At 36.0% G+C, this 15,789-nt stretch overlaps 1 long non-coding RNA gene across 1 annotated transcript in view; it reads left to right on the top strand.

Annotated features, from left to right (window-relative positions):
• Positions 1–15,789, top strand: part of LOC109373352 (uncharacterized) — a 237,084-nt gene that overhangs the window by 13,550 nt on the left and 207,745 nt on the right. Inside the window, exon 2 of the long non-coding RNA XR_002122208.1 lies at positions 6,240–6,382. This is a non-coding gene — a long non-coding RNA (uncharacterized LOC109373352). The remainder of the gene's footprint in view (positions 1–6,239; positions 6,383–15,789) is intronic.

Genomic DNA, 15,789 nt, shown 5'->3' with positions numbered 1-15,789 from the left:
CTCCAGGTTGAGCTGTTGTTCAGCATCTTAGCTGTAGAGGGCAGTGTCACTGGCCCTCACATGTGGGATCTGAACCAGGGCCCTCTGGTATCCCAAGCCAGCTCTTAACCAATGCATCACTCGGCTGGCCCAAAATGTGTACAATTTTATTAAAGATCACCTTGAACAGATGAACATCTGTAATTGATTTTGATAAAAAGGAACACTGGCTCTGAACCCCAATTAAGCCAAATATTATCCCCCAAACAGAATCTCATTCTTCTAATTAGTAGACCTGTATTAAAATTTGTACTCAATTGTTATACATTAAATTACATCAGTAAAATTTTGTATACAATATTCTCTTTTTATGTGTTCCTACTTATTTAATATTCTCTGTTTTGCCTGTTAGTTCATAAAACCTAAAATATTTTAGCCATTTATAGAAAAAAATTTGATGACTTCTTGTTTCATCTACTTCAGTTTCCAGAGGTTTTAATAATATTTTAATTGTGTTACCTTTATAATATTTGCATGTGTTTTCTTCTATACATAAATGTATAAATATGTACTGAATCATACACATCATATAGCTATAAAAGAACCTTCTCAGATTCTCTGGGGTTCATGGAAGACAAACTCACTTTCTTTTTGCCTATATGAAAGAGATTTTGTAGTAGAGGCTAAATCTCAACTTTGTTATAAATATTCAGCAACCAGAGGCAAAATTTCTCTTTTGGCTTGAATTATTTTCATGCCTTCTATTTATGAATGAGTTGATATAAACAACTTTTACGTAATAAAATGATTGCTTAGAAAAACAATGCAATTATTTTTGTTTTCATATGTCTGGTGGTCATTCGTACTGTTCAGCGATAGTTCTAGATCTTACCCTTCTGGGCCGATGGTAGAGTCACAATCTCTACCTCTCCATTGGCCTGGGTTTCTGAATAACAATGATAAGGAACTGACGTGGATGGTCATACAGACTGAGTAGGCAATATGCCTGCATTTTGTTAAGCTATTAAGTTTTGGGGATTCTTATATTACTGTAGAATACCTTGGGCTATCTAGACTAATATACTTGATAGTTGTGAATTTTCTGAGCCATTTTAGCATTTAAACATATCAACAATCATAATTAGCCTCCACAATTTGTCTCTGGAAAGTTGAATTAATACGAAGCTTGGGTGAATAAATTAGTACAGTTCCCAATTCATTCACTTAAATGGAAGGGCAAAGCAACTAGGACAGGATGAGGGGCCTTCTGTATTTCTCACCTTGATGATTGTGTCCCTTCTCTACTTGTTCTTAGAAATTGAGATGATCATGTCTGAACTAAGTCATAAAGCACCTGAAGTCTTGGACTGCACATAAACTAATGGAGTGGGCTTCTCCTAGTCCACTTGAAGAACATAACTTACCGGGGGTGGGGGGTGGGGGGGCGGAGAGGCTCTGGAAGGATAACAAATGTAACAAATAACCTGGTTTGATATATGCTCTTATGCTTTAATGTTTTAGTGGTAGGGTTTGGCTTAGAGATGTATTGCATCTCTCAAGATTGGGAAAGGATAGGTTTTTATAGTGGCTGAACTTATTAAAATTTAAACTGATTGTGTTGGAGGTGGGGAGTTTTGAAGAGAAAAGTTTAAAATAAATGACAAAGTTTAGAACCAATATTTTTTTAAATGGCCATTATTTGCTAAATAGATAAGATTTTATATATTAGCGTATTTTACAATCCCATCAACGTGATGAGCTTGTTCTTATTCTTACTGTTATTATCGTTATTACTTGCATTATATAAGGAAAAGATTGAAGTTTGGAGTTCTAATTAATTTTCTTCAATGTTCCAAAGCTAATACATTGTGTAATTAAGATTCATGTCATTTGACACATTTATTGTGCACTTGTGGATTGCATTGGAGTTGTGAGAGAAAGATATGTCAAATATGAGTCCCAACATTTTTGGGCTTACCTAACTGAAGGAATGGAGTCACCATTAACTCAATCAGGAATTTACCAGAAATCACCATGCCCCATACATATTACATACTTCAAAAATCATGAATTCTATTGTTTTAAATACCAGGTGGAGGAACTGTATAATTGTTTACCTTTCCCATACATGCCTTCCATTAATAGAGTGCACCAAGGTCTGAAGATATATCTATATCTATCTATATCTATATAATTGATATATTTTCAATTATTTAAAACAAACGAAGCAATTAAACAGATGTATGACTATTTGAACCACCCAGACTTAATGATCGCTCTAGCCGTGAATGGAGGAAGGGATGCAGTTTTTCAAATCTCCCTGTTCCTCTTTCACTACTACTGCTATTTTGGAATTATACCTTATGTCTTGACTAGTATTGTCACCTAACCATTATGACATTTAGAGTTCTTCAAAGATCACTGGGTTCACTCACAGTAAGCTTTCTGACATATTTGCTTGTCAGTAATGGTGCCAAAGGTACTCATTTTGATTGAGGGGACAGCTAAAGTTTATCCTGTATTAAGGTTTTATTATTCTTTGATCCATTACAATTTTTTTATATTATTCTAGACAAATACATTCAATTTTTTAATGTCTTAGGAGGATACTGAAGGCTTTCTAATAGCCTGAGTGGAAGTGTGTCCAGATGTTTACAGATGGGTAAATGATAGCTCCAAAAGCATAATAAATTTAACCTATTTTTTTTCTTTTTTAAAAGTTACAGCAAAAGCAATTGTCAAAATGTCATACAGGTTAAAAAAAAAAGAAAATGCAATCAACTCCTCAGTAGGATCAAATTCCCTTCTGCTCTTTTATCCTTAGGCATGTCACAGAGGAGATACAATTCCTTTCTTTTCCATTTCAACATGAAACTTGGACTATAAAATAGTTAGATCAGCTGTGCCTGTGTTGAAAAGGGACTCAAAATTAGCTTCCCAGGAGCACTGATGATGGATGTTTTAGTAAAATATCTAATTATTTGATGCTGGTTGTATGAGAGTCACCATATGCTATTGGTTCAGGGACAAGAGGGAGAACCCAGAGGCATTTGATCCATCATTTTCCACACTGAGATCAACAGAGGAAAAGATCTTCATAGAGTCCCATCAGCCCTTTTGCTGCATTGTACAGAGCACAGATGTCCTCGCTGACTTGACTTTGCTCCAATCACTCCCAGCTCGTAAACAAACGTCCAGAGCTCCATTTTGCTTATTGTGTTACATACATGTACTTTAACGTAAATCATGCTCCCTTGCACTCTGGTGCACAGCTACACCACATACCCAACCCTCTCTTTTATTTAGGTGGGGCCATATGTCTTAGTTCTGACTGATAGAACTGAGTGGGAGTGACAAGGCTCTGAGTTTTCACGGAGTCCTACATCCCTGAATAACCACATGAAAAACGGCCTTGCTCATCTGAATTGCACCGTATTAGAACTGTATGTGAGTAAAAATAGATTTCTGCCATACTGAAATATTAACTTTTTAGCATCTGAGCTAGAACAAGTCCACATGGAATTCAAGATCATTTACACCATGTCAGACTAGTATCTCACACGCATTTTGCTTTGTAGCATATTTTCTAGGCATCATAGTCTGTTCTTTATTCTTAATTCTCCAAAGTGATTTAATCCTCCCTTGTTCATATCATTGCCTTTTGTCAAGGACACCTTTTCTTGGATTCTGCTTAACTGCCTAGAAAACTTTTACTCAGCCTTCTTTAGAAACATTCCAATGTTAGTAGTGAAAATAATGTCCCACAAATAACTCCCGCAGCACCTTTTGCACACTTGTTATGGATCTTATATCTAGCTCATCAGTAGTCCTGAGGCAAAGACCTAGCAGTCAGTATGTGTAATTAAAACCTGAGAAATGTATTAAAAAATGTATAGAGAACTCTAGTCTCTTATATTTTAGTAATAAGCCTAGCCACTGTTTTTTTGTTGTTGAAATTTCATAGTGAGATTCTGATATTGTGCTCCTTTCTTATGTCTAGAAATCCAGGATAATAGAGAGTACATTATTGTCCAGTCCCAGAGAGAGAGAGAGAGAGAGAGAGAGAGAGAGAGAGAGAGAGAGAGAGAGAGAAAGTAAATATTAAACAAAAGCAGGATCTCAAAGAGATATTTGTACACCCATGTTCATTGTAGCATTATTCACAACAGCCAAAAGGTGGAAGCCGACAATGTGCTCATCAATGAATGGATAGATTTAAAAAATAATAAAAGTGATGTATACATATAATGGAAGATTAATCTTAAAAAAGAAGGTGATTCTGACACATACTACAATTTGGATGGACCTTGAGGACACTATGCTAAGTGAAATAAGCCAATCAGAAACGGGCAAGGACTTCGTGATTCTCCTTACATGAGGTAACCAGAGTCGTCAAATTCAGACACAGAAAGTAAAAAAGTAAAATAGTGGTTATCAGAGGCTTAGGAGGAGGCGGAAATGTGGAGGTTTTTTTTGTTTGTTTTGCTTTTTTGTTTGTGTGTGTGTGTGTGTGTGTGTGTGTGTGTGTGTGTGTGTGTGTGTGTTTAATGGATATGGAGTTTTAGTTGAAAAGATGAAAAGAGTTCTGTAGATGGATGGTCATGATGGTTGCCCAACAATGTGAATGTACTTAACATCGCCGAACTGTATACTTAAAAATGGTTACGGTAGTAAGTTTTATGTTATGTATATTTTACCACAATTTGTAAAAACAAGATTATGCAAAGTTGAACAGTACATCTTTTTGGCATTATTCCTAGGATTTGAAGAAACAAATACTACTTAAAAGGTGGTCAAGTGCTAGTAATTACCAATGCTTAGAATGACTAAATTTTATGTGGCATCATGGAAGACACAATCTTTAAGCATGCATCTTTAAATTAGGAGGTTATAAACCTTGACAATATGAGAACAAAAGGACAGGTTGTTTGACTTGATATTGCCCCTTCACTCCCCAATTTCATCACTGCTACCTCATTGTGCTAATGATCTTCCTTATCACATGTAAATGTTTCCCATCTCAGTACTTCATGTTTTGTAATTTCTTAAAGTTTTGGGAAAACAAACCACTTTTCTTCCTAAAATACTTTGATAGTTTTCAAGTTGCTGAGCTGTGGTGAGGTAAGCAGTACTTATTTCAATTTCATTATTCATGCACCACTGAAGGAAAGTGGGAACAGTAAGTGCTGGGAAGGTTTTGATACAGTGCTGGGTTACTGATTTTCAATTAAGAATGCAATAAAATGGAGCAGACGTCCTTGACACAAGACCATAGAGCTGAACATCTGAAAACTCTGGTATATCTTCCCCCTGGATACTTGTAACTATTTGGGAATTGTTACAAAGATTCCATAACTTACACAAATTTCCAGTACATCTTCTGAGACACCTTGGAATTCCCCGCAGCTGCAAAGCTCATGCACTTTAGAATTTACGGTCATCATGGAGTTAGTTTCTAAATAACTTTTTTTCTATATTTTGTCCTGTTTTCTTTCTCCTTGCCCTTTCTAATGCCAAAGATTTTTCAGATACCTCATTCTGTGTTATGGAAAAATGTATTTTTAGATGAATTTTATCTAACTAGTTAAGATATACAGTAAATCAAACCATTCCTGTAAATCCTCCTTATATAAGAAATAACTATTAATTTTACATTTTCTTTACTTTGCTGTGTCTGCTTCTTTTTTTCCCATTTACTTATTTATCATTCTATGTATTTTCCTCTAGTTACTGTTTCCTTTGTCATAACATCATATTCTTTTATTCTGTTTCTTTTCAAGCGTACATTCTTATCATTTGGAATTTTCAGTGTTCCTTACTTTTTTGTATTCTCCATTCCAATTTATTTTCATCCTCTCTCTAACTTTCGGTTCCATATGAGTAACCAAATGAAAGAGGAAAAATAACTTACGTGTTTAGAACCTTTTATATGCCAGTCCCTACAATAAGCTTTTTTTTTTTTAAGAGTTTTATTGGGGAATTGGGGGATCGGAACAGTGCTGGGGGATTGGGGGAAGGGGAACAGACAAGTTGCTGTCCTTTGTTCTTCAGTCTACAGTGAGCTTTTTTATAGTAGATAGTATCATTTCTATTTGTGAAACCAGGAGACTCAAGCGAGGTAATGGAACATATACTGCAGTTAGATAAGGATATAGGGGTTTCATCTGTTGAAATGGGGTGTCCATAACTAATTACTGGTAGTAATAGTATAATAGAACATTCTCCTAATGGGATATTATTCTTTTCTCTTTGGTTTGCAGGGAGCATTTCTAGCGTCATCCGTTTCTTACGTAATGAATGACTAAATGTTTGTCAGCAGCTACTACAGAGGACACTCAGAAGGGCTGTGCTAGAGACGCTGTGAACTTGTCAGCAGGAAGAGTCCTTGAGCTCTTTAGTGATGGTAAGTGATCATCTGCCTTGCTCCTGAACTCGTTAAGCATGCAGACTCACTCACAGCACAGAACCACGTACACTCCTAGATGGCCTACAACCTCATGCCATGATCCAACTCCTGTTCCACCCAAAACAGTTCTTCAACTTTTTGGCTTGTGACCTTCTTGGCTTGTTTTACCATTTATTGTGTTATTCATCCTTCAGGCGTTATACTCAGACCTTTTTCTCTAATTTAGACTTTTCACTTACTATCTCAACCGTTATCAAATTCTCCCTGAGCCGGTAGTTATTAAGTTGCCAGTGGTAACTACTTCACTTATTTCAGCCTAGGCTCATAAACCGTATATTTCGGTGCAAATCTTTGTGAGCACTTCCCCTAAATGTGTTGGGTCTGCATTTACGAGCATTTTTCAGACTTGAGGAAGGAATCTGATTACTGTGGAATTTTTTCGGTCATTGTAAGCAAGCAGCAGAACCGATAGTTGTTGCTGCTATTACCTGTTAATTAAACCAGTTCCTACCACATTGCATTAATAGTTCATGAAAACAAGGAGTGATGAAAACTTCAAGAAGGAGCGTATTTCTTACTTTCATTGGATGGTGTCCTTAAAAAATAAGTCAAGCCCTTGTGTATGTGTGTGTCCCAGGAGTACCCCTTACTCAGGGATTACTTAGCAATTAGAGAATGGTGAGAACTATAATTTGAGCATTGAGACCTATTTTATTAAAAAGTCTGACTAATCAATGGTCCAATATATAATGGTCAGTACCTTTGGGATTTAAAACTGTAATCTTGACATATGAGTTTGTCCAAGTGAAGCTGACTGTGTGAGGTAAAGACATCATTCTACTAGATTTCTGAGCAAGTTCATTGGTGGCTGCTAGAGGCGTGTGTGCATATGTCTTAGCTGAAAATGCTTGTAAGAAAATTTCTTAGTGCACTTGAGAAAACTGGCATTTATAATTTATCAAAAGAGCCATTTGAAAAATGAATAAAACATAGCCATGCCATTTTTGAATCATAGGCCTCAGATTTGCTTCTTAAAATAAAAGTTAGTTATTTTGAAAGCATGTTCTAGTATATAATTTTGTAGCTTTTACAAATATATTTGTGCTTTAAATTTTTAACTTATTTTTTGTGACACATGTAATAATAAATATATTAAAAGGAAAACCATTTTTCTCAGGAAACACACACCCCCCAAAAAACCCCCAACACCTCAGTTTAAAATATGTCTACCTATACTAAAGAGCATCTGTACTGGAGAAATAGAAGTATGTACTATGAATTAATACCAGACATGTTTTGTACTGTATTCACTAAAAAAAAAAATTCTTTGCAATAAAACTAATTATAACAGAGTCAAAGAGATTAAGGAGGAGTAAAAGAAAGGGCAATAAAATTAAATTGGAAAACCCAAACAGCAGAGGTGTTACAGTAAGATTCAATGGAAACTTAAGTTAAAGAATGATAGCCCAATAGAGGAACTTGCATGGCAACAACAACAAAATTTAATTTTTCTAATTACATTTAATTGGAAGTTGTGTGACCAAAATGCCTAAAATGGGATTGTGGTGTAAAAAACACCCAGGAGTAGATGTAGGGAAGCATATTCCTAAACAGCCTGTTATTTTCTACAACTAATTTTAACTATCGTTAAACCATTTTCCATTTCCATAATGAGGGAGCTGGTTCCTTCCAGATCAATGACCCTATCACACTTCAATAACTTATATACATATGGAACTTGATGCCTGAGAGCCCCAGTCAAGTAACAGAGGTAGCAACTGAGGAAAGGAAACGGGCATGGAGTCAGAGATATGTTATACTGTAGAGCTAACTTTTTTCCTGTGCAGGGAAAAACCCCACCAGGTAGCTCAAATGAAAGAGCTACACACTCTTTCATGGCAGAATTTTTCTGGAAAGAGGACATTTTGACTAATAGTCCAGCTCTGTCAAATTTCACTGAACTCCATCATTACTCCTTAGAAGTTGATTGTTCCTCAGAGAAGCCCTTAGAATGTCTGTGGATTTAGCAGGTGTTCAAATCCTGTATTAATTCAGTGTCTTATAAATAAATAAGCCCTAGTTTCTGGATCCAGTGATCCCTTTGACAAAAGTCTTATTTTCAGAATGCTGAGCAAATAATCTTTCTTAAAAATCTCTTAACAAAAAAATTAATTTTGGATAATTAATGGAATCCATCTCCAAATATTCTTCTGGAAGATATTTGCAACTTCGAGTTGGGAAAAAGGACAAGCAGAATATAAAACCTGAAAATGTCAGTTGAGAAACATAACATTTTGTTATTTCTGAGACTGACGTTACAAACTTGGTTGTGAAAAGAAGACATGAGGTTTTTCCTTATTATTTAAGCAAGTGGCATCCTCGGTGTGTAGAATGTGCTCCATCATGCATAGCTAAGCCTTATTTCAGTGACACACTTTGTGTTAATGAGGATATAATATTACAGCCTGGGATAGTGCTGTTGATTTTTTTTAAATTAAAGTTTATTGGGTGACAATTGTTAGTAAAGTTACATAGGTTTCAGGTGGATAATTCTGTAATATATCATCTCTATACTACATTGTGTGTTCACCCCCCAGAGTCAGTTCTCCTTCCATCACCATATATTTGTTCCCGTTTACCCTCATTTACCACCCTCTTCCCCCTTACACACTGGTAACCACTAAACTATTGTCTGTGTCTATGAGTTTTTGTTTCTTTATTTGTCTTGTTCCTTTGCTGTTTTCAGTTTTATATCCCCCATATCAGTGAAATCATATGGTTCTCAGTTTTTCTGTCTGACTTATTTCGCTTAGCATAATTATTTCATCTTTCCTCATGGCAGAATAATATTCCATTGTGTATACATACCACATCTTCTTTATCCAATTATCTATCTAAGGCCACTTTGGTTTCCATGTCTTGACCACTGTAAATAAAGCTGCAATAAACATCAGAACACATATATTTTTACGGATAAACATTTTCAGATTTTTCAGGTAAATACCCAGGAGAGGGATTGCTGGGTGATATGGTAATTATATTCTTAATTTTTTGAGAAGCCTCCACACTGCCTTTCTCAGCAGTTACACCAACCTGCGTTCCCACCAACAGTGTATGAGGGTTCCTTTTTCTCCACAGCCTCTCCAACACTTATTCTTTGTCTTGTTGATGATAGCCATTTTTTAATGAAAGTAATTGTTCACATTATTATGGAAATGCAGAGTTAGGGATAGTGTCCACATTTGATATGTAATAACTTCCTCCCCTTACCTGTTGCCACAGGATTTGGTAGGTGGGATTCTCTATATGGAGTCAAACAGTTCAAATACCAGCTCTGTCACTTGCCAGCTGGTGACTTGGGCATATCACCTAGTTATTTGATTCATAGATTTTTATCTTAAAGATGTTAATATATAATTCACAGAATAAGTGAAAGTTTTTTAAAAGATATACATCTACATAGTGTCAGTGGTCACAAAATTGGATCCCACTCCCCCCAACAATTTATGAAGTTATGTTGCTTTACTCTCAGATTCGTCATTACCCATGCCCTGGTCGGGATAACAGGCACCTGTAGTGAATTATCTCTGTATGAATGATAGTTTCTGCTTTCCTGGCTGGATCCTGTTAGATACAATCACTTAATCTCCTTGTGAAGGATTATTAGCACAAACTTTTATTTTTATTTGGTTTTATCTTCTAAGTGATTCATGGTATATCACATTCCCCTGGTTAGCATAGGTTTATAAGAATTGTGATGAATGAAGTGATTATGCACTTTTATTTTTTTGTTTGCACATTAGGAAAAGCTTCATAAATCTAATTTTACTATATGTTAGCTGTGCCACATCCTCTAAATTATAGTTACAAGTAATTGCACATAGTGAAAAGTACTTGGACTAGTTCAAATTATGTCTGTAAAATCACATTCTCATTCTGTTCTCACTTTTTAAAAATTATATTTTAATAGCTTCAGTGCACTCCAAAGCCATAACAATATAATTATTTTGAATATATTGTGCTTTGTGCCTATTTTCTATTCATGAACCATCTGTGTTATTGGAAATCTTGCAATTAATACTTAGCACTTAATGAATTACTGGACAGAAAATATCTTCTGATGTTGACTATTGAAGGACTGAATTATTTTCCACCAGTGAGAAGATAGAGTATAGGTATTTACATGGTTGCCCAAGAATTCATCTTAACTAATGGTTTACTGGATGGGTTGTTATCGCTCTTAATTTACACTCTTAATTTTGTTCAATCTGTGCAGCTGTTGAATGGGAACATCACATGTTCAGTATTTAGGGTAAAAAGGAGGGGTTATAGAGAAGCTGTATTCTTTAATCAGGATAAGTGATGCAAGCTGCTACAACATATTCTGAGATCTCAGTGGCTTACACACACACACACACACACACACACACACACACACACACAGTTTTTATTGCTCATGCAGGGCCTAGTGCACTCCAGTGAAGGGTCTCCTCCATTCTCAGACACAGGGATACAGGCTCCATCAAACCTGTGATTCAACCACCTCAGCATATAGACTCCTAGATCAACCTGGCAAGGAAAAAGAGAGGTGGAGTTTCACACAGGATGTCACTTACATTGCCTCTTCCTGATTCACTGATTAGCATCCAATATCATGTACCTAATCTAACTGCAAGGCAAGCTGGGAGAGCACATGGGATATTAGGTGAATGCTTATTATGTGCGCAATGTCCACCAAACAGGTGGGAATGGGCATCAAGATACGAAACTGTCTCCATATCTTTGCACATCAAGTTTCTTCTTCCTGGAATACTTGGACTTCTTGCTTTCCTGAGTAACTCCTACAGAGCTCTTTTGCTAAGAGATTTGGAGCTTACTTTCTCCTTAAAGCCTTCCCTGATATCTTCAGGCAGATATAATTACTCCTTTCCCAACATTTTTTCTATTTTATTTTATATTATGACTGTCAACAATAAGAGCTTCTGTTTACTGAGCATTTACTTTATGGCAGCCTGGGGGAGAGGGAAAAAAAAATATATATATATATATATATATATTTATTTATATATTTATTTACACACACACATATATATATATATATATATATATATAATGCACTTTGAATGCACTTTCCATTCCAAATTATTTCCATTCCATATATATTTTCATTCCAAATTCTAGAAGATACATATTATTATCACTTTTCTATAAGTGATGAGAAGGAGAATTGAAAAAAAATAAATTAAATGATTTGGGTCACAATATAGAACTAATAAGTTCCCGAGTGTAAACTGAAGCCCGGATCTGTGTGATTCCAACATAAATCCCTTCCCGGTGTGCATCTGCCTCCATTATCTATCTAGTATAGATAATACTTTCATAAAGCAGTTAATCAAATGCAATATAATCATACATATGGTGTCTCTGAGCTTAATCTTTAAAACTCCAGAGCCCAGCATGGCTACAGGCTTTTAAGAACATGTTAACAAATGATGGAACACAGTTTAATTAATGCTCATGAGTACTTAAAACAACTGTGCCTTCTTCCTATTTGCAATAGGTTGCAGTGCAGTTCAGGTTAACCAAAAAGTGCAGCTATTTTATTTTGGGCCTCATAGCACTCTTCTGACAAGAGCTCAGGGCAGTTCACAGTTAGTTCACCTCAGCAGTCCAGAAGGGCCACTGTCTTTTCCACCTGTTTCTTTGCTGTTATTGCTACTTGTATTAGTTCTTAGGACCACTGTACAAAGTACCATAAACTGGTAACTTAAAACAGCAGACATTTATTTTTTTCACAGTATGGGAGGCTAAAAGCCCAAATCAAAATGTCGGCAGGGCCATGCTCTCTCAAAAATCTGTAGAGAAGAATGCTTCCTTGCCTATTCCTAGCTTCTGGTGGTGGCCATGGTCCTTGGTGTTTCTCAGCCTGTGACCGCATCACTCTAATCTCTGTCTCTGTCACCACATGGTGTCCTCTCTCTGTGTGTCTGTCTTCACGTGATGGTCTCCCTTCTTTATAAGGACACTAGTTATATGGATCAAGGCCCACCCCAATGACCTTACCTTAATTGCATCTGTAAACATCCTATGTCCAAATAAGGTCACATTTACAGGTATTGAGGATTGCAACTTCAACTTGTATGTTTGGAGGATGCGATTCAACCCATAACACTGTGATGATTATGCTAACTCCCCCATTTAAACCTTTATTCCTGTCTCTGTACCTGTGTTCATTTACATTTAGCTCATTTACCCTTACTTTCTGGGGCTTTCAGAAATTACTGTACCTTTTTCTTACCGTCGCTCTGGTTTCGTCGCCTTCCCCACTCTGCTGACTAATCCAAGCCACTTTAGATCCACTTTAGAGCCACTGTAGATGTCTGTATGTTTGAGTCCCTGGAGAGATCGCTGGTTGTCCAAAGACATCACAGTCCTATTCACCCTCTGTCTCTGTGTCCCCTGTGTGATAGTCCCTAGAACTACTAAGTCAAGAGCATATCCCTTCCATCGCTCTGCAGTATGGAACTCCAGTGGATTTACAGCATACTCCTTTTTGGCTAAAGGCTGGAGAATTACAGCTGAAGAAAACACTGTTATCTCTTAGATGTTCAATGATATCATGATCTAACTTAAACTTTCTGTTTTAGTGTCTGTTTAGTTTTATTTTCACAAAATGATTTATTATTAGATACACCTCTGAGTCTCCTTAAAGTGATTACTGACTATCCTAGACATTAGGCAGTTTACCAGTATCCCTCAGTACAATGTGTGAGAGGCTGATACCATTTTTTAATGAACAAACAAAGCAGATGTTATAAATTCATTTGCATAAAAATGAGGGCCATTTTTAAATTTGAAAAAGTGATTCATAAAAGTAAAACTGCATCAAAAGTGAAAAGCTGAACAGCTTCAGTACTTAGCATTCTCAGTTGCCTTTAGTGATTGTGTAGACAGCACCCATTTGCTCTCCCTACCATCCCTGGTTCTTCGTCTTGTTTTGTTTCTTCGGTGTAAAGAAGTATTTGTGTCAGTTATATAGGATGAATTTCCTGTGCCAAAAAGCAAACAGATCTATTAATTAGCAGATCTTTGTTGTTATTGTTCTGTGTTTATGTGTTTAAAGACTAAAGGATATAACAATAAGGATCTTTATGAGATGCACTAGCATAAGAATTCATATTGTCAAAGTTTACTGGCTTTTCAAAACCTTAACTTACATCGTGTTCCAGTTGCCATTTGGGAAGAGATACTGTGAAACAAAGGGAACTGACTGTCAGTATTAAGTTCATAATTTGGAAACTCATTGTTGTGGGTATGCATATTACATGTGAAAAAATGACATGAAGAAAAATAATGTTAACTGTGAAATTCTTGAGCTTCTTAGATTAAATTCAAAGAAATGATAAAGTTTAATCTTATTTTTTGCAAAAAGACAGGAGAACAGTATAGAACATTTTATATTGCATACATGTCTATTTCTTAAACATGCCAGAATACTCAGCAGAATTTTTAAAATATCTTCTAAAATATTATTGTAAATTTTGGAATTTGTATCTATAGTTAACTGAACCCAGAGGCTCCTGTCCCTGGTAAAATGTAGGGTATTCGAGGGGGCCGTTTAAGTGAATGACACGTTACATGTCTTCGTATATGTGAGAAAGTAACTCCTTGTGGGGTAAGTTAGCTGCTTTATTCAATAAATCAAAGGCCCTAGATCTTGAGAATTCTCTCAGCAAAAAAGAGTAAGTGTGAAATGCTGACTTTGGGATAATATAATGAACCTCTGCTTTTCCTTTAACCTTTCCTGATGACAAGTAGCTGTGAGCTATGCTGGAGGGGGACAGACAGAGATAGAGAGACACAGAGACAGATATAGGGAAAGAGAGGAGCAAGTTATCTAGGGATTGTGTAGTTTTTTTGTATGTGTTGTCAGTAACCCATAATCTTGATAAAAATTTTCCCAACTTTTCTTTAAAAAAATATAACAGATATAACTGTCATAGACATCATTTGAATGGTAAGATGTAGGAAAAAAAGAAATATCTAAGTTCAAGTATCATTAATCTTGTAATTACTTCAGAACATAAGAATGCAATGAAGATACTTGAAGAGGCAAGTTGAATCTTACCATTTGATATGCTAGATGAAGCAATTAATTCACTTATGCATTTGCTCTTGTATTCATTAAGCAATTATTAGACACCAGTGGTATGACAGGCACTTTGTTAGAAATTGAAGATTAAAAAACTTCTCTTGGAGATTTCATCTAATAGGGGAGCCTGGCATAACATACAATTTCAATACAGTAGGAGGATGGAGTTATATAGAAAGGGGGTGGTCAAAATACCCAAAAAGAATTCATTGGTTTTAGAATTCTAAAAGAAAACATACTCATGGAAACCATTTTATGGGTAGAACCATTTTCAAATGTCTAATTTTTTTTAATGTGTTATAATGTAGCCAACATGGGGACTTACTTTACAACTGGCACCTCACAGAGAAGTGTGTGAAGGTAGGACTGCTCGTAGGACTGCTCGCGCTGATTTAATTTCGTGTTGGTGTGCCTCTCTAGACTGCTGGGCCCTAGAAAGGAGCCAGAGTTACACATTCTAGGCTAGACCCCCAAACACTTAAGGTAATAAATCCTGTACTTGTGGATTTTGAACTTTTGGAGGATAGGAGTTATCTTCTACTTTTTTTTTTTGTCTAAATTCCTAGTGCCCAGCATAGCCCTGGCTCAAGGTAGATAGTCCATAAAAGTTTGTTAAATAATCGCATATATACCAGTAACTACAGATGCAATAGGAAAAACTATATCTCTTACAGCTCTCAATGAATCTTTCTTTTATCTCTGCATCTCCATTGCTTAATATGGGTTCTAGAATACAGTAAGATTGACTCTGGTTTGATAAGCAAGTAGTTGCATTTACTTGATCGATATTGCCCAATTAAATGTGTTGCCATCTGATTTCCTTATCAAGCATCTGCACTTGCTGCATTGGGCTGTGAACTCATCTAAAGAATATTCTTCCACTGAGTTGCTTTTATTCTTGGGAGAAGACAGTTAATTAATTCTTTACTCTAGTGATTTATTTTTACTATTTATATTTTCTCATTACATTTAATGATATAATTACAAAATAGATATCAGCTCAATATAATGTGTGATTATTTTCTTCATTACATCCAAGGCTCACTGTCTCTTTCACATAGGTTTGTTTTTGTTTTTTAAAGATTTTTTAATTGGGGAATTGGGGGGATGGGAACAGTTTGGGGAATTGGGGGAAGGGGAACAGACAAGTTACTATGCTTTTGTTCTTCAGTCTAGTTGTGGAGGACGTTGCTTCACTGGCCCAAGTTGGCACCATCATTGCGCTCTTCCCGGGCGAGGCAGATCAGTCGCT

Source organism: Hipposideros armiger, unplaced genomic scaffold (genome assembly GCF_001890085.2).
Source record: "Hipposideros armiger isolate ML-2016 unplaced genomic scaffold, ASM189008v1 scaffold_711, whole genome shotgun sequence".
In the NCBI taxonomy this organism is placed as follows: domain Eukaryota; kingdom Metazoa; phylum Chordata; class Mammalia; order Chiroptera; family Hipposideridae; genus Hipposideros; species Hipposideros armiger.
This window is presented reverse-complemented; position numbering and strand designations above follow the sequence as displayed.